Genomic DNA, 24776 nt, shown 5'->3' with positions numbered 1-24776 from the left:
ACATGAAGAAGGATGCTGTCACGCTGAGTGCCTCTCACACACACCAGTCCGAGCATCCCGGCTACCATTACTCCCTCTTTGAATCCCAACTTCATCATTTATGACAAGGTTGCCCCAAACGTGGTGCGTTCACGAGCAAGGCGAGAAAAAAGACACACAAGGTGGCACTGCGGCTGTCTAAAGTGGGGACCACTTGGCTAACTAACGTTGGCTAATTGCCCCCACCGCTGCTCCGCTCCGCTTTGCTTTGCTCGCCGCTATTGTTTGTTGTTGCAGCCTCTCCTCAAACAAATCACAGATGTTGTAGATCAAGCTCTCCAAGGTAAGTGCCGTGAGCGCACACTATGAGCCTCGTTATTTTGCTTCCAATGAGTGTTCCTGTGGGGGAAAACGTGCCAAATTACGCTGCACAATGTGGTTTGTTTGTAAACGTCAACCAGCTAGCCGCTCGGCTAATTTCCCTGTTAGCTTGAGGACCGGGTTTATCTGTGAGCTAACGCGGTGAGCCGGTTAGCAGCAGCCGCTAGCCCTGATTGGGAATGCCAATCGGGAGCGGTGTACTGTCTGGCTGTGAACAGCTGGTTTCGCACAGTTTCGCGTCAGCAACGCGCAGCACAAAGCTCAAGATTCGTGCCCGGACAGCGTTTGTGGTTTTGACTGCAACAGCGAAAGTGAAAGCACAGAGAGCGCGTCCCATTTGAAATGACCCCGTGCAGTGTGTGCATTAGTGCCTGTGTGATTCAAGGAGTAGTCGGAGCCCACTGAGCTATTGTCATTAGCTCATGGAAATGTTAGCTGCCAAATGCTCTCATGCTTCCTTTAGTGTGCCACGCTTGTGTTTTGGCTCGTTGCAAGTTAACGGCTGCTTTTTTGGGGGTGTGAGAAGGTGTACAAGCTCCCCCGTCCCCAACATTAATAGTTAGAAAATAGGCACATTGTCAGCAATTAGAAGTGGAAAAATGTCTTTTGGCAGGCACTGAAGTTCAAAACATCTGGTGAACTATGGTGAGGAACTTAAGAAAGAATATAACTTCAATGTTCCATTCACAAGTTCAGGTTTTTTAACTTCATGATGGCTTAGTTATAAACATGAGGGGAAAGCATGGTAGTTTGGTGGATAATATGGCCTCATCACCGTGCTAAAGTTCAGGGTTCGAATCTCTGCTCTGACCTTCCTGTGTGGAGTTTACTTGACCTCCCCATACTTGTGTGTTTTTCTGGGAACTTCCTTCCTATTCCCCCCAAAATTTGAAGTGAGTCTTCAATGAATGTTGAATACACAGTACATTATTTCTATGCATCCATTCTCCTTACGGAAACATTGTTTTTAAGTTAGAACTTGGCACTTTGGTGACCTTGTAGTCCGAAGTCCCAGCTATTTGTATCCCCACGTTCCGTAAACGGGCATGGTAGGTTAATTGTTTATGCTAATTTGCCCAGAGGTGTCAATGTGTGTGTGAAAGATCCGATCTTTATCTGCCCCAACCAGTCCAGGTTGTACCCCACCTTTTGCTCTCAATCAGAAACCGGGGCCCGAATGACTGAGCATATTCAGCCCATATATATGTTGTAGACCCTCCTCCCCCCCTTCACTCCACTTCTTCGAAAAATGGCAATGTGACCTCGTTTTAAATACTTTGTACAAATGCTGGACTCTCACTGATATTTAGCGACATTATAAATATCAAAAGTATAATCTTGTAGATGTATGGATTTAGTTGTACATAGTGTAGAATATTTTGTAAGGATATGAAAGGTGATATGACACCAACGCAAACTGACAGATTAGACGAGCAAAGTTTTCATTTTAAAATCAGATATGTGCACAAAAGGCTGCCGCCTGTCTCCTTGAAAAATAAGCAGCTTCAGATGTCTTATCTGCATTTAGCTCAAGGACAGCATCGGGAATGTTACATTTCAGCCATATCTTGGTTAGATTACTAAAGAAGTGCTTCTCTATGAGCAGCATTGCTCTCTCTGGTTAAATTATGAGTGGGCCTACTACAGTGAAATCTTCATAGTTGAACACAGTCCTCTCCTGCACACGTCGACCACATATTTAAAATCCATATGACCATTTTTGATCAACTGATTTTTTAAAAAGAATTCGTTCTTGTTGGGCTTTACACAGATCTGATCGGATCGGTACTGCTGCTTCAGCTTGTGTGAGTTGACTAATTGATATGAGTACCAAGTTCCTTTATGGTATGGAAATGCAGCGCCTTGTGAAACAAATAAAAATATACTGTTAATGCAAATGTGACTTAACATTGTGTCATAATGCTTTCACTGCCTGAAAAAAATGTGTTGTGTTTGCTCAAGTCTCATGTCCTTCAATACAGTACAAGACTGCCCTACAATTCATCAATATGACCAAGCGTATTGCATTTTATATTATTATTGTTCTAACATTATCATCAGTATGAAAACTTGATGTGCTAGATTGTGTAGTGCAGATTTGGAATCGTCGCTGATTAAAAAAAAAAGTTAATAATTTTATTGACCAGTATTATTAAAATAATTGTTGGTGAGTAGATCTCAAATATGAAAATCTGCAGCTAATGGAGCCTGTCCTCAATTGTATGCCATTTTTTGTGTTCTGGCCGGCGCATTTTAAGCATTACTTTGGTGGCATCTGCTGGACTTTGTTGTTAGGTTTCTTTCATTGAGTGTTTTTTTTCCTCTGCGTTTTGCGATGTCCTATTTTGTTGGCAGCCCTTGAATGCACCCTCCCCAGGCCATCAAAAGTGAACGTATGTTTCTGCTTTTCTTGTGATGCAGTCAGAGTTGCAGCTAGCTTGTGTTGTCTACTTTGCTGTTCCAGTTGTCTTACCTCCCCAGCATTCATTTAGTGTAAAGGCCAAAAATTAGTTCATGAAGTTTGTGTGAAGTGCTTGTGCGTATATTTGTTTGACCGTCGGTGATGCCACATCAATTAATGCTTGTGTGTTGTTAAAGGTTTCAATGCCGGGGAATATTGTTGATGAGCCTCATGTGAAGGTGCGTTGTTTGCGTTGAATATTTTTACTACTACGGCTTCTTTAAAGCGATTTCACTGTACCAACAGCCCTCTTCTTACTGTGTGTGATTTATCTTCAGAGATTGCCTCCAACTCACTTGTTTATTTCAAGTGACACAACCCTTCGCTCGTCTTTGCAGTGTCACCAGATCCTTCTTCTCCCTGCTTGTCAACTTGCCACGGTGTTAGTCGACGCTTACATTAAATCGAATGACCTGAAAGCTTAAAAGCATTGCTTGGTAAATCACCGCTATCCTCAGCACTACATTATGTTTAATGCCCTTCATCAAAACCTGACGTGGACATGTTGGGCTCTTTTCCAATCGCCCGTAATCGTAACATCTCAAGGTACCTGCTCGGGCTTGTTGCGGGTCTAAATGGTAAATGTCTGCAGCCGTGAATAAAACAGTTGCGCCAGACACCGTACAGTCATTTTATCGGTTATTATTTGGAGCTCAATTATGATGTTTTTCTTTGTAGAACTGCTGTGTCTTTAACGGGCGGTGGGGAAAAAAAATCCTCATTATCTGACTAGTTTGAGGGTTAAAGGAGGTCAGGGTGTTTTATAGCGTTTCAAATTGAGCTCAAGCGCAGCAGTGGTAAAAATGACGAGTGACACACCCCGTCCACTGAATGTTAATGCATTCCAGCGCTTGGAGATTAATCGTAAGAGAAATAGCCTCAGTTATTTCCCTTTCATGGCTAATGTGTGTTAGAGGAAGGCCAGCTTCTTGTGAATAGTAACATGTAGGACAGAAAAAATGTGATGGGAGGGGGAAAAAAATCCATTTTCACTACAGTCTAGCACTCAGAGTATTTGTAGGCTGATTTGTCATTACACACACTCGGCAATTCGACATTGACACGCTGCGTTCAGATTGCCTCACGCTGTTTTTCAGCCGCATGCCGTCACTGGATATTTTTTTTTCACTGCCATGAATGGCCAAGATGATTGCCCATTATAATGCCTGGCTGTGGTATCCGAGCTATGTCAGGCTCTGCACGAGGTTGTGTAATAAAGGTATTGGTGTGGGAAGCCTGTATTGAAAAATAGATATTGCACTCTCCGCAAGGCTATTGTGTGTCAAAGCAAGGTGACAAGCTGATATACTGGCTTTTCAGCGCATTTTGTTTACACTTTGAAATAATGCTGGTAGGGGAGTGGAAAGTTTGCCTCGTGAAAAGCAACACGGTCGACTAGTCTTCAGACACCTTCAGAGCGGGAGTAGTTTATTCAATCCTTAGAATGAATGGCATTTAGTGGATTTGCAAAGCCATCAATGTATTGGAATCACTGTATTACAAATCAAAATCAGACAATTTGAAAAGCATATCATCCTCCGACAAGAAAGTGAAGCAAAACGATTTTTGTAGCTCATTAGAGGTGCAACGATTAATCGATTCATTGAAAACGAATCCTCGTCAAGTTCAATCCCTAATTATTTTTTGTTTAAGCAATTAATAATTGACATTAATTATTAGTCGATTAATTATTTTGATACATTTTTGAAATAAAAAAATGTACAAGTGCTCAAAATTTCATTCTTCCATGTAAGCAAACTTATTTTCTTTGACATAACTTTGTTGAATCACAATAAAACATTTGCTTATATTTGAAAAAAATCGTTTTTTGCCTATTTTCTCACGCTATGGACCAAACCAGGAGCTGAATCATTGTTTATTCATTCGGGCCCGACCGATATGAATTTTTTTAGGTCCGTGCTGATGTCGAATTTTGGCAGGAAAAAAATGAAGATGACTGATTAATTGACCAATTCATTTTCATTATTTTTTAATAAATTTTATTTTATTTTTTATTTTTCCATATTCCCAGCAAATATTTTGTTTAAAAAAAACAACTTCCCTTTTCGCTTCCCACAATTTATTGTATACCACAATGCAGTGGTGGTTCTGGGGGGGGGGGGGGGGGGTCAACGGGGGCCAGTGCCCCTGTCGCACTGAATCTGGCCCCCCCTGGGGCCCCCCCTCCGAGTGTAGATTACGCTATCGCGCCGAGTCGCCGACGATAAAGGTCGGCTGGTACCATATCATCCCCTGGCTTGAATATTCTCAACAGATGGACACGGCGTATTGTTACGCTTGGAGACATTTTACCCCTCATAATACTGTTTTTTTTCTCATTACTGTAATGTTAAGACTACAATTTCAAAGTTTGAAGAAATAAAAAGTCAAATAAGATTTTGAATCTGTCTTTTTAGCCCTGGGTTGAATGTGCCCCCCCATCAAAGCCCCTGGCCCCAGCCCGGCCCCCTCAGTGAAATTGATCCAGAACCGCCCCTGCCACAATGCATTTAATTAATGAAGTCATGAGCACATTAATGCTTGACTTTATATTGTGCTAAAGAAGTGACATTCAGGTCAGTTGGTGGCACAATTTGTATTTCTCACTCAACTATGGCATTAAATATTAACATTTGCTTTGCTTGCAGACCACTGATATAGATGGCTAAATGAATCAAACAGAAATATAAAAGTTCAAACTAACTTGATCTTAGTAACATGACACATGCAAACAGATAGGAAAAGTAAGATGATGGTTCCATATGATGTCATATTTTTCTATTTCAATAATGAATCAGCGCCAGCGGGCATGACCGCTCGGCGACATCTCATCATTCAAAGGTCTTTTCGTCTGTCTTGTGGTTCGGAAACTTATGACCGAATTCATCCTAATATTTGACCACATGACAACTTTGCACAGATGTTTGAATTTGTCATGGCTCAAGTAGCCACGCAGTATCATCTCTGTGCATGTGCTCAAACTTTGGAGACATACAGTATGAATCAAACAACGGGGACACACATCTGATTGCCATTAGGCAGACACTTCCACACCCGCTCTGACATACGATGGCAGCCAAAACATCACAAAATACATAACATAAGTACACGGTGAGCCCCCTCCCCCCCAACTCTTTATACATGGGATGTTGTGTTCACCTTGTGAGGTGAAAAAGATCAAGCATGAGAGACACTTGGCTCATTGTCTTGTATGACGGAAACCTCACCGAACGCAAGCGTGGCCCTACGCACAATGAGCAATGCGTTCAGAAGCAACTGAAGTGGAGAATTGTGGAAAAAAATATAGGGCAGTCAGCGACTCCATGCTGCATGTTATGAAGAAAGGTTTAATACTGCATCTTTATTGTTTGTCAGAACTCACTGGTGGCTCACAGAAGAAGCGAAGCTCCTTGCCCGCCCCGAAGGTGCTTCTTGCTACGCCAAAAGCTTGGTAATTGGCTTTAGCAAAAGCCTGACGTGTTGTTTTAAGATATTGGACTGGCCCACAATAGCCACACTGGCGGATCGGAGGCAAGAACAGCAACACCTCCCTCGCCGTCAGTCCAACCATCACCAGCAGCCCATTTTCTGCCGGCTTATCCCAACAAATCAGTGGAGACGAGATACTGGATGTGATGTGTCTTCTTTGTCAGTTTCCCTTCACCTCTCATAAGGGCTGCCTCATGTCTCATCCGAGTTTGATTGAAGAAAACCTTTATTCATTTATTTTTTTTGCAACCAATTTGTGTAACCTGGATACTGTAAACAGTACGTATTTTTGGATGTACTCACTCGCTCACTCAGTCACTCAATGCATCTTAAATGATTAGAACATGGGTGGGCAAACTACGGCCCGCAGGCCAAATCCGGCCCGTTTGTCTTTTTAATCCGGCCTGCCGAAGGTTGGTACACAATTAAGGTTCGATGTCAACGACTGCATTCATTTGATTTGGACTTGTAATTTCAACGCCAGCTGCCACAGTTACTTGAAGTTGCAGAGCATAGGGAGGAAGGTGGAGACCATACGGAAGCCCGCAGTAGCGCCAAGTCAAGCAAACCCCGTTTGATACGACGGAATAATGTACTCTGAAGGTCTGAAAAATGTGCCAAAAAATGCAAAATACTGCTTTTTAAATAAAGAAATCCAATTAATATTATGTCGAATTTAGTTAACCCTTTTGATCCGGCCCTCCATAATATTTTCTGGTTCTTATGTGGCCCTATGCAAAAAATAATTGCCCAACCCTGGATTAGAAAGTGGTAAAAATATTTTCGAGAAAGGTAGCAAAAATAAACAACTGAGATACTAATGTGATTGCATAAGTGTGCACACCCCCTAATAACCTTTGCGATGTGGCTGTGTTCAGAATGGCCCAAACACATTCAAACTCATGTTACTTTGTAAGTGCGAGGCAACAGTTGCACCTGCCACCATTTTCGCTGCTTCCAATGGACCCCAAACAGATGTTCTGGTAGAGCGGCCAGGTGGGCCAGTGGTTAGCGTGTCGACCTCACAGTGCAGAGGTCGTGGGTTCAATTCTGGCTCCGGCCTCCCTGTGTGGAGTTTGGATGTTTGCACGTGTGGGTTTTCTCCAGGTTTTTTCCTGTCACATTCCAAAAACATGCATGGCAGGATGATTGAACACTCAAAATTGTCCCTCAATGTGAGTGTGAGCGCGGATGGTTGTTCGTCTCTGCGTGCCCTGCGATTGGCTGGCAACCTGTTCAGGGTGTCCCCCGCCGACTGCCCGAAGACGGCTGGGATGGGCTCCAGCACGGCCCGCCACCCTTGTGAGGATAAAGCGGTTCTGAAAGTGGATGTTCTAGTCGGCTTTTAATGCACAAGAACAAGCCTAATGAGAGTTTTCCACAGCATCAGTGACTTCATTGTTCAAAAGTATTAGGTGGGGTAATGGCGTTTCGAAAATAAATTCAACAAAATTGAATGCTGAATATGTACCATACATATAATATGATGTATCAGTGAAACAGCATTTGCACATGTATAGATCTCCAATTAACTCCTCCCAATAAACATAGCATGCCACTATTTGAAGAGCTACCATCATCATTTTTTGTTGTTTTTAGCCATCATAGCCCCATAGTACACAAATTAGATTTAACTTGATTTTTCTCGTGCATTTAACAATTAACACACACGAGTGCGCTGTGTGAGCCACATAGCGTATTTCTTCCCCCACACGAGTGACTGCGGAAACTACTAATGAAGCGTCGGCTAACGTTTACAGTCGCAACATGATCAGCGCATTGACACGGGCTGAGTATTTATTCACTGAATTCATGCATAGGACAGACAGTTTTATCGAATTTGTGAAGGTAAGGTAAACAGTAGTGCAATTAAACTGCAACAATGAAAAAGAAAAAAAAGTCAGCCATTTGCCATCCCAGTCAAGGAAGAAAATGAAATGGTGTAGGATCAGCTGGATGGCCCCTGAGGGGATGGAGAAAAGGCGGGGGTGCGGGGCTGGTGGGGATGCGGTAAGGGGATGAGGAGGAGTCCTTTGCTGTTATGTGGGTGTCAGTACTTATTAGGTAAGAGATTGCCTCATCTAATGACACGGCACGGTGTTCGCAGTGCAGAAACACAAACAATGCACGCCAGTGTTTTACTGTGCACTCCCCCTGCAGCTGCCTGCCTGAAGACGTTTGCGTAGACATACTTTCTCGCTCGAATATTTCAACGTCTTTTAGGATGAATCCCTGTTCTCCCTCTCTCACAGCGACACACATTTACTCCTTCCGCGAGACAAAAGACCTTTTTTTTTCCTTCCCCGGCACGCTTTCCTCGCCGTGGCGCAGTTGAAAGATGGTGATTTAAGGGCTCACGGGCACAATGAATCGGTGCGCGTTCCTCTCTGCTCTCATTGTTTCGATTGACAGCAGCAGTAGTTTTCAGCTTCAATCTATGTTGTCACGTAAGGCGATGTCACCTGCTCTGTTTGCGGAGCACCAGCACAAGGGGACCTTTTGTCCCTTTGTGTACCTGTATGGTTGCTATTGATGTCTTTGACCTCTTATAAACACTAATGTTCACTCTACCGTGTTTGTTGTCATCATCTACCAGTGATCTTGTTTCGCTGAGTAGAAGCGTACGATTTCAATGCCCTAGAGGTGGACAGCTTGGACCACTAACTGGGGTAAATTTAATTTCAAACACAGTTATCAAAGTCAAGGCCCGGGGGCCAGATCTGGCCCGCCATATCATTTTATGTGGCCCGCGAAAGCAAATCAAATATCCTGATGGTTGCTAAAATCTGTACCAAAATTTCAAATTCTCATTTGTAAGAAATAAGTGATAGTGTAAGCATTTTCTTGTTACCAAACCCCTCATTGCGGTCACTTAAATAATCGGTGAATCATTGGAAATTTCTCCATTGTGAGACAAATAGAGGTTTTCTTATAAACCGTTATTCTTGACTTCTTTATATGGTTTCGGTCATAACGGCCCTCCAAAGGAAACTGTAACTAAAATCAGGCCCGCGATAAAAATGAATTTGACACCCCCACCTTATGCTTTTTAGATGGCTGTCATGTGTGACATCACAAGAGACTTCATAAAATCACACAAAACTTGCTGAGTGACCATATCAAGCATTATTTCTACTCCCTTCTTCCGAGTTTCCACATTTGATGATGTTACCACAAAAAGTGACGAACAAGGAGAAGCTTATTCGACTCCATACACGTCTCCATGCAGGCTGCTCCGTACAACATAGTGAAGTCGGTAAATAAATGAAAGAAGAACAGAATCTGCACTGCAAAGTGAACCTCGGGCACATTCATCATCAAAACTACACATGAGTTACTTCTTATTCCAATCCAGCTTTATTTATAGAGCCATTTAAGAACAACGCCGTCTGCCAAAGCTGAACACAGCATAACATGTAAACAAAGAAAATAACAACACTCCGGATATCTACCTTAATCCTACTCCCCAAGAGCCTCTCCGTGAATTATGTGAGCGACTTCCGGTATGAATCGAAACCGGTGTTTTTTTTTTCCATGGAAACCGTTTGAGCGAGTCCACTTTGCATCACAGTTAGAGACTCAAACAATGTGTGAACGCTGGTTGTTGCAGCCTAGAAGAGAAAACAGTTCAAACACGCTACCTACTTATGTACTCATGAGAAGTAGGAGGATGACATAAAAAAAAAAGAGGTCATCGACAAAGTACACTCATATTAAACTGCTTTCTGAACTCTGTGGCTTCAGATGTGAAGCAATACGCAATCTCAAAAGCTCAGAGGTGTATCACTACCTATAAGGTCGGTGGCGTTTTGTTAGAACTGGTTTGGACGCAGTCTTATTTAGCTTAATGCAGAGACATGTAGGAGCCAGCCAAAGTTATCACTTCCGGCTGCATGGTCAGATGACTGGGACGCTTACTGTAATCAAGCTTCATCACTGATTATCATAAAACTGGAATCATTTAACATTCGGACATGTGCATGCATGCAAAAGCCTCGATATGGTCACGTTAATTTCACCTGTAAAGGATTTAATACATTTTAGGCTCGACCAGAAATTTCAGCGGAAAGCCAAATATCCCCATCTTTTTGGGAGTAGTGTTGTTTGAAAGGACTTGCAAATTATTGTATTTTGTTTTTGGTTGACCCAATGTCTCAACTTCATTGGAATGACGGTTTGCATTGATTGATGCATTTATAAACATTTGGAGGGGGGCGCCAATACTTTTTCGCTCTTCGCGCCAGGGCTTGGTCTCTATTCCGCAAGAATTGCGGTGCTTCGCTGTATAAACAAATCGGTTATGTTATATATGTTTTTTTTTTTTTTAATAAAGTGGTTTTACCCCTGTCGTCTGTTGCCAGTGCGGTCATTGCACGTACCGCTGCGTTGTTACCGTGCCGAAGGCCGTGTGCGCTTGCAGTGTGGCAGACATCTGACTTCGGTTTTAATGGCGACGTCACTCAAGACAATGCTGAGTTCAGGGCTTAAGCAGCTCTCAGAAAATAACCACCCACCGTCCCTCGCCTCCTTTTGCCTGCACTGTGGACTCTCCTCTTCTGTCCTTGCTCACGCCTTTCTTTGCAGGCCAGGCACACCTATTGAGCGACCCGAGCCTCCAGTTTAGTATTCTGGTACTTAAAGGCTGGATTGACTAGGTTTAAGGATGGACATGTTGCCTCCGCACCGCAGTTGCAGCAGCCGTCACTGAGAAAATGAGTTCTGAGGATTGGGTTTAAGATTTGCCACAGGAGCACTTCCACCTCGGCATACCATCAGAGCAGAGAGAGAATATGAACACCGAAGCACAGCGCTGCTATCTAATACTGTAGATGAATTTGTAATAAATCTGTTGCCTCAAGCTGTTGTTCGGTCCAACTCACTATAAGGTGTTTGCATTTTTCCTGCAACGAAATGTTTGTCAGGCCGGATGTTCGGAGTGCCTGCAGCTCAGTTCATCTTTTGTTTTATTTTTTTTCCTTGTGTGTGAAGTTAACGCATGTTGAGCACATTGCTGCCCTCTTGTCAATGCATTCAATTGGAGGAACCCCCCCCCCCCCAAAAGAGGTGTGGTTCTAACCAATCGATATGACTGAGCGCTGAAATGAAGAAGTAACGCTACTCTCACATTAAATCTCCCCGCTATCCAATATGAGCCATTAATCACGATGATAGAGCCATTGATTACGCTCTCAGCCAACATTGCTTAATGTATTTGCCAAGCATCATTCCACAATGTAAGGATCCGTTGTAGTTGCCGCCGACCCCCCCAACCCCCCAATTGGAAGGGCTCTATGATGACAACGGTTTGATCATTGCAGGTAACAAAAGAACGAGCCTCTCATGGGATCCCACCGCTCCTCCTCCACTAGCGACCATATGGACCGTACTAATTGTGTTTTACGCCAGCCATTTTCACCCATCCATCAGGGACTTGTGGGAGTGCTGTAGCTATAATGTCACCAGCAGTGGGGCTGGCCTCGTGAAAGAAACATTAGCAAGCACGATGAGGAGACAGGAAGGCAATACACTGCACGTATTGATTGAACGATGGAGCTTTTCTGTGCCTTTTTTAAATGCGTAATTTGTATTGTATGCCTTTCCCCCCCTTAATCGGCGCACAACCTTCACTGCTGATGCCATCTCGTTCTAGGCATCAAGCCAGCATATGCGTGCACGGGTCCAGCTAATAAAAGCCCTTCTCTTGTAATCTCCTCTATTGCCACACATTTTCTCCCATTAATTTGCGTTTTGTTCATTCATATTCCGACGGATGCCACGTCCAGCCAGTTCCTCCGCTGAAACAACAGCGCTCATCTATTTTGTTTAGTGACAGCCGAATTGCTGAAGTAATGGTGTGGAATGTAAATGTGACATTCTCAGTATTTGCTCAGCCCTCCAGGGTGGCGATTGGTGTTTGAAGCGCTAAGTGTGACTGTGGCAAATCAGTGTACGTTTTAATGTGTTTATAATATGCAATCATTAAAGGGCACCTTTATGGAAATGAGATCCACCGAAAGAGGGGCGCTTGTGTGATGTGACAGAGGCTAGTTAAAAAAAAAAAGATAAAAGGGAGCGCTTGTTACATTGTGTCCCTCTTAACGAGTTTCTAGTAATTATTGAAATTTATGTTTTCTGCAGAGCTGTAAATCAAGCAAGATATTTCCTGTTAATAAAGCGACAGAAGCAGCCCGGGCGTTAGGGTGGGAAATAAGAAGCGATGAAGCCTCCAACATCCTTTCCCCAGCCTCGGAATGAAGTGGCACAAGCCCTAATTAACTGAAAGGATGAGCGACTCGGCGCTTGCTAATGAAGACGCTCCTGTAGCCGCATGCTTCCAGCGCCGTCTATCTGGCTTTGGCTTGCCTCATGTATTTTGTAGCCTCCCGCACCCCCCACCCCGTATATTATATGTGAAGTTGTGGATGTGACTAGTGCACTGATGCACTGAGAGAGGCTGTTCTGTTGCCAGGGAGTTGTCCGGGAGTCCTGCACAGGAAATCGGTGCGCTAGATGACGGTTATTGTAGTTTATGTATATTGTTGCAAGAGTGAGTGGGTGAGACAACATTGATCTCTTGTCATCGATTCCAACGATCCTCTTCAAAATGACAATAAACTTGTTCCTGGTGTCATCTTGTGGAGCACTCCTTTTTCAAATCAGCAGAGGAGCAAATTACTCCTGTCACCATCAGCCGCCCTAAAGCTCTCGCGGCGTCGTGTGATCATCTGCTGAGTTGAAAGTCAGGTTAAATCTCGCTTTGCTCGCTTTTGTTTGGGCTTCTGTCAGTGCCGCCACATTGCAAGTCTTTGAAGCACATCGTGTTGGTTTTGTACTGTTGCCTAGATGTAAGCCAATGCGCAATGAATTTATAGAGCAACAAAGAAGATGTAATATGATCTGATGTACCTCTTGTACTGAAGGCATATGTTGTTGTGGAGGAGTGGGTTATGATTGATTGCTGGAAACCAGAGTTCGCCTCGCCTCCCACACACTATTTACCTTTAAGCTTTCCTCCATTGTCCCCCACCCCCATGTCAGCGATATTCCCTTCTTGTCGCCTTTCCCCCCCGTCTTTGTCGTCGCAGGCAGCGCGAATGCCCCTGGGGACAAACGGACAAGTATAAGACAGCAAAAGGTGAAACTCTTCATCTTTCTTCCTTACCAGCACTCAGCCTGACAGGTTCCAGGCACTCAAAAAAATAACAAAAAAATTTTAGGATTCACGGTCACTAAGCTTGAGGCATAGCACGCCAGGAGTCATTTTATTCGGCTGTCTTGTCAAATGAAGAAAATATGACGTGCTGGGTGATACTGCGGGAGTAAAGTCTCGAATTTGGTTTATATACACGTACAAATAATTCACAGTCAGTCATAGTATTTTGCGATATTACTAGATGTATCATAGTGCAAATTTCCCCAGTGTGGGACAAATAAAGGTTATCTTATCTTATAGTGCAGTATAACTACGATATCATTTACATGAGGCATGTTCAACATCACTTTGATTCTGACGAGTACAAGTACAATATTCATCTCTTGACTACTCACTGATACCGGTACCAAGTAAATAATACTTATATTCTCAGTTTGTGAAAGCAAGTCAATGAATAAAATAAGTATATGGATCAAATGTCGTGATGGAGAAGGTCTTCATCCACATTAGCAAATGAATTCATTCTTTTTGTTTCCAACACACTAATAACGCATTTTAAGCATGAATAAAAAGTACACATGTGTTTTTAGAAATAATGGGCAAATAAGAGGATGGACATGGATGGAATTTCAAAGATGAAACCCATCCAACCATCCAGACATTTAGTATATCTAAAACGTATAGGTTTTGGTAGCAACACACTAACAATACACTCTAAACTTTGATATATAGTATAAACGTAATTATACGTATCAAATTGCATTTTAATGGGCATTTGAGAAGATTGACATGGATGCAATTCACTTTGAAAAAACATACATATATCCTATACATATATACATACATGCCATTTACTTCCTGATAGAAGGCGCCAGTGACTCATATTGGCAATCTTCGCAGGGCCGCCATGCGTTGTTATAAGGCCGCCATCGATAGCTGATATCCGTACTAGCCCACCCCTACCTGTCATATTTCTCTTTTCAGACTCTACATATTCAATCCCAGGTCCTTATTTATATTTTAGATTTTTTTTTTCAAAACCTAGTGTAAAAAAATCGCCTGAAAATGGCTGGAACTGAATGAGTTAAGTACGGGGATAGCCCTCTTGCTAAGCTACTGTAGCATCTGAGACGGTCACGCAGTCACCTTTCAATTTCGTCATCCTTCCGCTTCACTTTCCACACATGACTAATTGTTTTATGCTAAATCCATCAAATGGATGATTGGTCATGCCTGGAAAGTGTTGCTCAAAAGGCAACTGGTATGTTACGCTGGTCACTTGTGAGTGGAATAAATTATAAATAACAATAATTATTGTTTGTGTAAAATTGTCAGTTATTAAAATTATTTCGATAATACACAGAACCTGCTTATTTTGTCCCTTGCAATAAAATGTTTCTTTTATTTGATAATACTGTCATTTCTTTAGGTGCATGTTAAATATCGCAATAATATCTATTGCAACACCCGTATCGTATATCGCATGTTTTTCCAATCTCGAGCAGCCCTATCACACATATTTTCAAATAAGAGGTGGGCATATCTCTGCAGGTCCTTCATCGACTGTATGGAAAATTAACGGTCAGTTTATTATGATTTTGGGGTGCACAAGTTGCGCCGTACATGTTGTCCTCATGTGCTTACTCAAGATTATTACTGTTAATTATATGGCAAAAAGTATTAAAAAATATATTAAATTTTTTAATTTTCTTTTTACGATGATTCATTTTTACATTTGAAATGGTTTGCAACGATATTTTTTTTTAAAATGAAAACAGAAAGTTGAGTTACAACCCCATCACATTTAATGTACATGGCGCATAAAACAAGATCGAGTTCCTCCTGCGGGCTGTTTCGAAATATGCTCATGTCAACATGAACGCAGTCGACAAGTGAGTCCATCAAACGTAATCACATACTGACTTGCTTACTTTGCTAGTCTGCCAGCATACTTGGGCAGGGTATACTCCATTTGTAAAAGCTTATTATTTGCATCTACCTGAACTTGATTAAGTGCTTGCCTCATTTAAAACCATTCCAACCGACCTGGCCCGCGGGGTTCTTATCGATCATCTCTTGATTTTAAAAAATGATTGGCAGCTGCTGTGGCGCTGGTTTCCCCATTCGGTTGACGTCGTTGCAGATCTCACGAGTGCGATTGAGTTCTCAGAGAACGCTGCCGCAATTCGATGCACAAAGCAACCAATTTGCTCGTCAGAAAGCCAGTGTTGCCTCGCTAGCTGCAGAAGATGGTGACTCAATACAATACAGGTAAAAGCTAAAAGGATGTCTTGTGACGGCAGTTTAAATTTCAGTCCTCAAATGTGCTTGCAGTGCTTGGAGTCTCGGGGGATGGGGGGACATGGCCTTCCCCTGCTTCTTTCCCCTGCCTCTTTACGCTCTGCATTTAACACTCCGAGGTTTCCATTAACCAACTGAGAGCTTGTGAAAATCTGAACATAAAACAAGTCTGCTTGTGACTCTTCCCTAGAGTTGCATTCATCTTGCCAGTGATGCTGTAAAAAAAAGGGATGAAAACAAAAAGGGACATCCATCCATCCATCCATTTTCTGAACCGCTTAATCCTCACTAGGGTCGCGGGGGGTTCTGGAGCCTATCCCAGCCGTCTTCGGGCAGTAGGTGGGGGACGCCCTGGATCAGTTGCCAGCCAATCGCAGGGCACACAGAGACGAACAACCATCCACGCTCACAATCACACCTAGGGACAATTTGGAGTGTTCAATCAGCCTGCCATGCATGTTTTTGGAATGTGGGAGGAAACCGGAGCACCCGGAGAAAACCCACGCAGGCCCGTGGAGAACATGCAAACTCCACACAGGGAGGCCAAAAAGGGACATGTCCTCTATATTATTTTCTCTGATGGCTTCACTCTTACCTTTCGAGTGCGGCTGCTTACATCACAGTGGACTCATCCGCCTTGTACTTTCTTTTACGGGGAGATAAAAATGCAAGCCTTTTTTAGGGAGTTTCCTGTACATAGATAAACTGGGGTGGTCAAGAACCAGAGGTCATGGTTTGCTCTTAAGATTCTGAGTGTATTGTATTTGTAAGCTAATTAGCAGTAAGGGAGCTCATTGGTAATGAGGATTGAAAGGCGTGCCATAATTGTTTGTGGCATGTGAAATGAGAAACTATAATGTGTGACTTGTGGCCCCAGGAGATGGCAATCTGGTTGGCAGCTTCAGAAGAGCATCCAAGAGATCCATTTGCACATGTTTCCCTCTGCTCTTCCGAGCCATAAACCTCTCTCAGGTATTTGGCCAGCAGTGATTTTTTTTTTTTTTCATCCTCACCTTACCTCCTCATGCTATTTGTGATCCTGTGCGGAGGCTTGAGGAAAACCTTGCAGGCAACATGAGTGAATCCTGTGGTTTGTGCTTGTGTGTGTGCTTGCAGTCCTTGTTCTCTGCAAAGCTCTGCAGCACCACCTGATTTGACTTGGTAATGGGGCATTGATGAGTCTTTGGGGGAAATCGAAAATGCCTTGCAAAGCTGTGCAGCCAAGACGTACCAGTGTGGAGATTTTCAGGACATGAAGCTCCAGAATGATGGCAGAAACATCCGTGACCTGTATTAATGTTTGCTCATTATGTTATGAAAGAATTGCCTCGACGGTATTAAATGTATTTTCCATTGGGATTGACACAATTCATAATTTGATGTCTTATTTACTGATATTGATCGATGTAAAAACAGGCTCTGTTCACTGACACGACTTCTTTTTATAATCAAGCTCTTGCGACTCTTATTGCCAGTTGTCCATTGTGTGATTTTTGCAGTCTTGATCAGAATGATGCATGATACAGCCCACGCCGCACGGCCTAAATCTGTAATTCACATAATGTTCTCACCTTGAATTGTGGCTACGACGGAGCGAGTTTCAGCCTCCCAACAATTTTATCCGATTGTTGCCGTGTCGCCCGGGACATGAAATTATGCGCTTGCTGCAGCCAAAATAGAAATCAGTTCCTCCTTCATCTTTTTTGTTTGGGGCTGCTGAAAAGTCTCTGTGACCGTGTGGATGCCGTGCTGAGAGATTACATTTTTTACGTCAAGATTATAGTGACCAAAATCAAAAGCAGTTATCAGTGCAGTAAGCCAAGGTTTCAGTTCGCTAATCACACATTCACCTCTTCGCATTTTCTCCCCTGCGATAGTTACCCACACTGAAAAACGTGCACATATTTGTGGTGCTTGCTATATATTTGCGTTTTCTGTAATGCCCTAAACTGCCACAAGAGCCACAAGATGACTAATACAAAAGTGGAAATTAGTCAAAGAAGTATGGTGAAGTGACACATCTTGCGGGTTCGAACATCTTTGTATGTTGGAGAGTAGCTAAGTTTCACCTCGGTGGTTCGCGCAATTTACGGTCCTTGCCTCATATTTGTTTTTGCTTTACTTGGCGTCTGTTAAAAATCAAGCTCTCCTGGCAAATGACAAGGGTTTCGTTATTGCTCGAAAATTGCGGTAAGTGAAATGACATTTGTGTGTGTGTTTAATGAAATCATCTGTAAGCTATTTATTTTCAAGTAAAATGTTATAAAGAACTGTTGAAATGAAATTTAAGTGTTTTTGAATCAAAGTGGTTGGTATGTAAATCGTTTAAACGATTGATGTTGCTAATTACATCAATGACAGTTTTTGTTATTTACAGCCAGGCTCAGTCCCCATCCCCCACAAATAGCGGAGTCTTACTGTATTATCACAATAGTCCTGAAGCTAACAAATAAGCAAAACAAATAGATATATTCAATGAATTTATTAAAAGCCTGAAAATTTTGGAGTTATATACATACAGTGTGCCTTGAGATACAAGACACAGTAAACTCTAGTAATGTCGGTTGTTTTTGGCAGAGGATAAAGAATATAGGCATGTGTTTATTGTAATATAATCTATATGCATGAAGCTTCCAGAAGACAAAGTTGTACAGTTCTAAATAAACGATGTGTAAATTCTCTTTGACGTATGTTTAGTTTGACAATAAACTTCAACGGATACTGGCATTAAACGTATTTTAGCCTTTTTTTATGTGCCATTGCTCATTAATTAAAGTTTTTTAAAAATCATTCAAAAATGGGCATTTGCTTGAGAAACTTGTAAAATGGGTTATTTGTATCTCAAATCACTACCGCGAAATGGCGACGAAAGTATCTTAAAATGATCACTGTGGTACACTTGCAAGCAAACCTGTCTAGGTATACAATGTTGGGTGTTGATCAGCGAGATGAGTCAAAAGGTTTGACTGACATGATTTTGCGAGAATTCTGACATTCGGAGCATACAATGATTCACATCACAGCCGAAAGGAGGTACTTACTAAGTTGTCAGATGGTGACAATATCGATATATAAGGTCTATAGATACTGTACAATAAAGATATTGCGATACCAGTTAATTCTCCCAGTACTATTCTGTTCCCCAGCAGCAGATTGAATCCATATTTAGCAGTGCTCATACCTGAATGAATAGTGCTCTCAGTGTGGAGAACATAAAAGGTAGCCGAGCCAGGAGTAGCGTGGGGAGATAAAAGCAGCTTGGTTTAAGCACTCTGTTATTTGAAGCACATTTCGACTGCTGTTGATGGAGCCGCTAACATAATAATTCATCTCTCTGACTTTTTATCACTCAGCGTGCACACCCCAACACACGCAGCCACACACACACCCACTTCAAGTAGCTATAACAGACAAACAAAAATTCCTCTCAGCGGCACGGGTTAGCCCCTGCTAATATGAAAGTGATTCAGAAATGAAATACTCATAATTCTGCAGTGGTGATGTGAAAAAAAATGGGATGGGGGACAAGGACTGCCTCGCTGGGGCATCATGTCTGTGTTATCTCTCCCGCTAGTGCTGCAATTAATATTAATGTGCTTTAAAGCTCACTCCGGCTTCCCTCCACCTTTCCCTCCCTCCCTCCCTCGTGCATGCACACACGCATGGATGTGTGCAACGCAGGGAAGGATGAGAGCAATAAAGCCAACAGGATAAAAATCGAGGCAGGATATGACAGTCCTCATGTCAGATGTCTTTGGAGCTGGACGGATAAAGGCGAGTGATGAATGCGAATCTCCGTTATTGAGGCAGAAAGGCAGTGCTGCGTTTAGGTGTCTATTCGCAGCGTCCACCAAGGCGACACTGCGGGCGGTGAGCGGCCTGTTTATTTAGTCGTGTTGTAATAATGCTTGACCTTTTCCCAAGTCCACTACCTGCCCTTTGGCGCCTTCGCCTCCCTTCAAATGCCTGTGTGTGTATGTGTGTGCGTGCGTCTGACTCAAACACACGCTCTCACATACTTGGGAAAAATGAGCACCGCCTTTACAGAGAGCTTCATGGTCTGCCAACTCCTCGAGTGGATTGTTCCAAATTAGTATGCATTAGGTGGTTAGTGCAAAGCATTTAATTATGCAAGATGGCACTAAACTGTCTATGTTATGATTAGCCCAACACGTTACACCCTTAATTCTTCATCCCCCCCCCCCTCACCTCCTCCCTCCAACACCACCACCACCACCAATCACCCCCTCTGTCTCTCTGTGGGCGAGTGGGGTGCAATCGGCTGGCGAAGGAGGAGAATGCTCCCTTATTCCCCCTCGCAAGCGTGGAAGTCATTTTATGTTTCGTCTCTTTCCGCGTCTCCTTTGTGCGCCCCTCGATATTTTGTTCGACAACGTGGAATCAATTAGCGAACTTGTATTTGCTCGGCTGCCTTTCATGGTAGGCAAAACACAAAAATCTTGGGCAGCGGCGCCAGGATGGAGTGAGAGGAAGGGAGGCAGTTCTGTTGCTGCCGGAGGAGCCCATTATACAGAAAAGATATCAAACCATGAATCATTTACGCCAGTCCTCCCCTGCTTCTTCTACCCCTGCACGCCTTGACGCCCAACCAGCAGACCGTTCGCATACTTTGCCTCTTGCTGCATCTTTAATGAATGCTAATTGAATCTGATCACAATTGGCTCCTGTCATTGATGTATTATTGATTATAAACGTGTTGCCCCCATCACACACAAATTGTATTTATTTTATGACACCAGTTTAGAAAAAAATCTATAGCGTTTATTTTTTCATTATTTTTTTTGTCAATGGTAATAGTTTATGTGGCCCTTAAAATTATTTTTAGGGCCTGAGCAACCATGACGGCTCTCTGGAAATTGTTGCATTCCTTTGTAGTTATTATTCTTTGGTTGTAACACATTTTTAATGCTTTCTTGTCTCCAAAAACTCTAAAAATTTTGCAGGCCTGTTCTGGTGGGAAACATTTCCTTGGCAGCACCCTATGGAATTTTAAAAAAAAATTCATAACCGCAAGTTACACTTAGGTCAACCGCACCCTGGGCGACACTGGTCAACACACCTGGACAACTGTGAAAAGACTATCGTCTGCGTCTCACACCCGCATACCAGGCAAATGACCCAAATACATATACATACCGTATTTTCCACCCTAAAAGGCGCATCTAAAAGCCTTCCATTTTCTTAAAAGCTCACAATGCGCCTTAAAATCCATTGTGCCTTGTGTATGGTTATTACGGGAATATTTTGACCCCAAAATGGCTCCTTGCTCGGATATGCTGACAACGCACAGTTCAAACTGAAGGCGATCGGTTACGCAGTTGAAGACAGAAATACAGCAGCGGCAAGAGAGTTCAACGTTAACGAGTCAATGTTATAACTTGCGTTTGGTTAAGTGAACTGTCTCGCTGCTTTATTAAATATGTTTTACTAACATCTGATCGTTCTGTTGGCCTTTCTTTGAGCGTAGCTCAATCTAGTGGATGCATTGTAGATTGCGTCTTATAATGCGGTGCGTCCAATGCATGAAAAAAATTACAAAATAGGCCATTCATTGAAGGTGCGCCTCATAATCCAGTGCACCTTTTAGTGTGGAAAATATGGTACTGTATGTACATGTTGCTCTAGCTCCGGTATATTAGAATTTAAATTATGTACATCGTGAATTGGTACAGGTTGGCAGCGGCGGCCGGCTACGTGTTCCTTTGTACCCGGAAACACTTTTTGTCTTATGACTTGGCACTTTTAATCGGCCATCACATATGCAACATTGCGACGGCGTTCACCAATGATTCAATTTTCTAATCGCAGCTGAACTAGTGGCCAGCGGAAGATCACTCATGAAAACCCGTAGCAGAACCCTGCAACACCGCGTGACAGTTCACTCACCATCCGCAGGAAATTTGATAGTTCTACCATGAATGAAACAGGAGGTAAATTGTGGTTTGAGGTGGCCATTTTGTCACGACCTTTCAAAAACGCTGTTTGCTCTGATTGCTACAATTTACACATATTTTTCACGTGCACTCGACAGACGTGTCACTCAAAATTGTGAAAAACCTCGAGATATCGCTAATGCTTGTGAATGAAAGCTTCACATGGTCAAAGCTCGACGGAATGTCTGGTGCGTGCTGAGGTTGATTAGCGCCCCGCGACTTGTCATAAATGTGCACATGTAGTCAGTATGATGTTTCTTATTTCTTCCTACTCCGTATACTCGGATCAAGTCCTCCGTCTTGTACACCTTTCTGACTTTGATTGGAGTGGGGGTGGGATCTTTTAATAACAACAACTCATCAGATGTGCACGTGGAAACCGAGAGAAATTAACTGACTTTTCTCTGAAAAAAACGGTTCACACTTTGTCTGCAAGAAGATCAAAGCTGCGGTGCTATACACTGGAAAGCCGTGATGTGACAATGATGTCGCGGCATCGCCGGAAACATACAAAGCGCCACCGTTAAGATTACTATGTTGTCATGACTGTGCTGCTCACAGCGTTTGTGTGCTGTCTGGGTTCCTGTGACGTGCTATGGTGGCAGTATTATTCACGCAGGTAGGCGGCATGTGTTTGCAGAACTGTTGGTCTTGCATTTTGCAAAAGTATCTGTATACCAGGGCATATAATACTATGTATTTGGTTTGATTTTGTTGGTGTCATACGTTCTGCGTAGTATGTATGACATAGGAGACTATGTATTTCCTTTCGAATATATTTGGTACACGGGCAGCTCTCATGTTCATTGCCTTGGATCTCAAGCAATGTAATGATGATAAACTAATACCCCCACTTTTTCCGCTGGGGAGAGACCAATCCCTGCCAGGAGTAGAATAGAAAATAGAATGGGGGTGAGGGGTGGGTGGGGATTGAAGCAATTAATATCCCCTATAAATATTGATGTTTGCCATACTAGTTTAAACTGTAAACATACCACAAATTGGATCCAAAACGCCCATATCATTCCAAACACACTTTACAACATTCATCTTAAAAAAATAAATGGCTTACATATGATTTTATATCCAAAAATGCACTCCAAAAGCACCTTCGCAGCCTACAAAAATAATAGCTAGCAAGCAATACCGAGATCTTTATCAACAAAAACATACACATGTGGCAAAGACTCCCAATATCTTCCGCTAACAACACAGGCTCAATTTCGCTTCTCCTGTCGCGGAGATTAAGAGTCTCTCAGTCGAGAACGTTGTCACCAACTACAAAGCCAAGGCTTCGGTGCCATCTTGTAGTATATGAGGGCATTACAGAAAGCACAAATAACCACTGAGAGAATTATTATTGTAATTTTTAAAAACAAATTGCTGAGGATAGAACCGTTTTAATTTATATAATATGCTCAATATAGATGATGTCAATTTGTTTGCTTTTTATTCAGATGCATTCGCTGGGTTATCTGTACTATAAAGCAATACACGTTACAATCAAATATGTATGGAATGCATTATTTCTCCTATGTATGGAGATATTGATATAGATCTTTCTCCATCCAATTTCTACTTTGCTTATCCTCACGAGGGTTGCGGGGCATGCCGCAGCCTATCCCCGTTGTAGGCGGGCAGTAGGCGGGGTACACCCTGAACTGGTTACCAGCCAATGAGAGGGCACATACAACCATTCGTGCTCATATTCACACTTCGGGACAATTTAGAGCAGGGGTGCCCATTAGGTAGATCCTGATCTACCGGTAGATCTAAGACGGGTCCCAAGTAGATCCGACGAGTGTCGAGAAGAAAAAAAACAAACAACCATTTGTGTGTCTTTGTACATGTTAGTAATATATTTTTTTGTGTTAATATATACTGCACACTAATCAGTCTCATTTTCACAAAAAAAATATTTAAAAAATAAAATAAAGCAGGTAAATCTTAAATTTGTGTGTGTGTGTGTGTGCGTGCGCGCGCCGGTAAGGGTAGATCCCGTGAGGTTAGTTGATCAAAAAGTAGATCTTCGATCCAAAAAGTTTGGGCACCCCTGATTTAGAGTGTTTTATGCATGCATTTGGAATGGGGAGGAAACCGGAGTACCTGGAGAAAAACCATGCAGGCATGGGGAGAACATGCAAACGAGAAGGCCGGAGCCGGAATCGAACCCTGCACCTCTGCACTGTGAGGCGGACGTGTTAACCAGTCGTCCACCATGTGTGTGTGTAATATACATATTTATATATATAGCTGCAGTTGTGAAAGTGAAGTGCGAATAGGTTCACTGGATGATCCTATGTTGGTAGTGGCTCGTATCCCTCACAAACGGATAATTTCTTAGAATTGTGCATGGTGCTGACACATTTCAGATCGCAAAGAGATTCCGTAGTGATAGAAGAACTCTGATTTTGAAAGGACCGAGTGCATCTCGCTTGTCGTCAATATGCAGTGTGCCGAAAAGATGGTATTGTAGTGTTTGTTGTGTTGTTGCTGCTGTTTTGTGTGAAAGGTGGCTGGGGCATGAGGGTTAATGTGGTGGAAAAGAGTGATTTAGGTCAGCGGTCGTGTCTGCATCTGTCAGTCTGACAGGCTGGTGCTTTACGAGGCTGTGTGGTGTTGAATAAAGGAGAGCGGCAAAGACAAGGGGGGCGGGGGGTGGGGAGGGGGCGCTTTTCAAATGGAAAGGAGGCGAAACCTGACTCGACTGTGATTTGTGCTCTCAGCGACAGGCGCGCCGTTACAAGCGACCGTTTGATATCAACCTAATCAGCTTCACCTCTTTATTGAGGATCAAGACCGTTAGAGCCGCCGCAAATAAGTGAATGTCTGCCCGCTTTCCTCCACGGGTTTATCCTTCACGCCCATCATCTTCTTCTTGCACTCACTCCATCTCCTTCCCCGTCGTCCGTCTCTCCATAACCTCTCCGGTGCTTCCTCATCCGCTCACTCCCTCCATTTTCAGTCAGGAGTGCACTTGAGTTTCTGTGTAAACACCGCAATCACTGATGAGGAAATAGAGCTGCCATCTCTGCGCAGGGACAAGAGGAGCCATTTT

General features: G+C 42.9%; 1 protein-coding gene across 2 annotated transcripts in view; it reads left to right on the top strand.

The window, feature by feature from the left end:
• Positions 1-24776, top strand: part of rerea (arginine-glutamic acid dipeptide (RE) repeats a) — a 154669-nt gene continuing 129893 nt past the window's right edge. For both annotated transcript variants that reach the window (XM_052059693.1, XM_052059694.1), the window contains exon 1: positions 1-322. The gene's annotated coding sequence lies outside the window, so the exon portion shown is untranslated. The remainder of the gene's footprint in view (positions 323-24776) is intronic.

Source organism: Hippocampus zosterae, chromosome 2 (assembly GCF_025434085.1).
Source record: "Hippocampus zosterae strain Florida chromosome 2, ASM2543408v3, whole genome shotgun sequence".
NCBI classification, from domain to species: domain Eukaryota; kingdom Metazoa; phylum Chordata; class Actinopteri; order Syngnathiformes; family Syngnathidae; genus Hippocampus; species Hippocampus zosterae.
This window is presented reverse-complemented; position numbering and strand designations above follow the sequence as displayed.